Raw genomic sequence first — 2,035 nt, 5'->3', positions numbered from 1 at the left:
CGATAGGCCCTCCCGGCGGCGGCGATGGGACGCCCTTGCGGCCGTTGCCCGGATCAGTCCCATGACCTTCGGCGCCGGTTGTCCGGAGCTACTGGCCGCCGCTTTTATATTGTTCCGTCCTCGCTGAGCGTCCAGGGAGGGGAAGCGGCCGGGATGCCCGCGGCTGACTTCCAAGAGGTTGGGGCGCTGTCAGGATCGTGCTGGCGGTGCCGGTTCGGAGGTTCGTGGCCCGTTCTCCCTCCGGTGATGGGACCTGCAGGACTGAGGGCGTGATGCGGCCGGGAGCGGGTGGGCCGGCACTCGCTGTTGCCCCTCCGCACGACCGAACGGGTCACCGCCGGGGTGTAGCCGGAGACTCGCCGATAGGCTGCCCTGCCCGCTGCTGGGACTTGGGGCCTTGACGCCCCCGCTTCTCGGCTTTTATTGATTCCCCTCGGGCGCGGGCTGGGGTCTGGAAGTAAGAGCTGCCTTTGCGGAATTTTTCTAAGTTCCGCTCCGGCGGCGCGGGCGGCATGTGCCCGAGTGTGTCCTGGACACCAGATTCGGGTCGCTCCTTTTGCTGCGGCCTGTCCGAGACAAGCTCTTTAAAAAAAAAAAAAAAAAAAAATTTAATACATTTATTATTTTGCAACATCAGTTTGCCACTGATGAAAACGACAAAGACATAATAATATAACAAGTAATGAGTCATACTGAAACAGACTACATTAAAATCAAGAAATTTTACTTATATAATATACAAATAGGACAAAGGTTTGTAACACGTTCATTGCCAAGAAATAGAATGAACTCAAATACATTAAGAGAAACAAGTAAAAATATAGACACGTTATGAGTTGAGTCATCTAGGGTCCAATTATGCCGCGAGAAGGGGGTACATTCTCCGTGGCCAGGGAATGAAATAGGAAAAGCACCACGAAGCCAACAGTCAGCAGAGGTACAAACACGAAAAGCCCCTGCAGGTCCCAGAGCGCGCCGCCAGGAGGAGCTGGGCTGGGTCCAGTGGAACCTGCACCGCGAGCAGCTACGCCGCTCAAGCCGTGAGAACTCGCAGCGAGGTCACCTGCGCCCCAATGCGGCAGCCAGGACCGCGGAGCTGCGCGCGAGGCATTTGCGTTGGCCACGCAGTGAGCAGAGCCAATGCCATCTCCCCAAGTTGGAATCTTGGAGGTGCGCTGACGGCAAAGATACACTGACCAGCGCTTCTCGCACCCACATGGGCGCACATCCTGGTCCCCTCTAGTCCCGCGGCAACTGCAGGACTTGATGGGGACAGAATCCCTTATGGATCCGGTAACTTGTAGAGGACCACGTCGCTCTCATCCCACGCCGTGCGGGAGGAAAAGGACCTCTCCAAGGGGGCTTGGGGTGAGAGCAGCTCTGTGAATCTAGGGGTCACAACAGGGTTGGGAGAGAAACTGAAGGCGTAGGAACTGGAGCTGGAGCAGGAGCAGCAGGGACCGTGCACTGGGCGGCCTGCGCAGGGTCCCACCAGGCCTGGCTGTAGCTGGAGGCGCTGGGCTCTGCTGCTGGGAAGACTTGGAAGGGGCTGTGCGGAGGGGGGATGCAGACACCTGGGGCGACCGGGAGCACAGGGCCGGCGGGGAGCACTGGCTCCTCAGGGAACACAGGTGTGGTGGGGAGCACCGGGTCCTCCTGGAACGCAGGGCCCGCAGGCGAGGGCTCAGGGATGCAGACGCCCTGGGGCGCAGCGCGGGCTCCCCGACTTTGGTGCAAGGCACATTCTTAACAGGCTTTAGGGGTCGACCAGATAGCCCCATCCCTTCCTTCTCCCCCCCCCTTTCTTTGGTGGCGATGGAGTCTTGTGGGGTCTCTGGGGCCGTGACCAGCTCCTAGGATCCCTGTGTGATCTGTAGACAGACGCCCCGTCACTGGGAACCGTCAGTGTTTTGCCGGGAAGATAAGTGTGGACGTGCTGTCCTCGGGTGATTGGAGGACCGGGGTCCCGGGGGCGTTTCGGCCGCGACCAGAAGCCTGACTTCCTGTCCCGGCCCCTAGCAAAGCCGCTCGCCTC

This window comes from Myotis davidii, unplaced genomic scaffold (assembly GCF_000327345.1).
Source record: "Myotis davidii unplaced genomic scaffold, ASM32734v1 scaffold946, whole genome shotgun sequence".
Taxonomy (NCBI): domain Eukaryota; kingdom Metazoa; phylum Chordata; class Mammalia; order Chiroptera; family Vespertilionidae; genus Myotis; species Myotis davidii.
The sequence above is the reverse complement of the archived record's forward strand: the minus strand, read 5'-3'. Positions refer to the sequence as shown.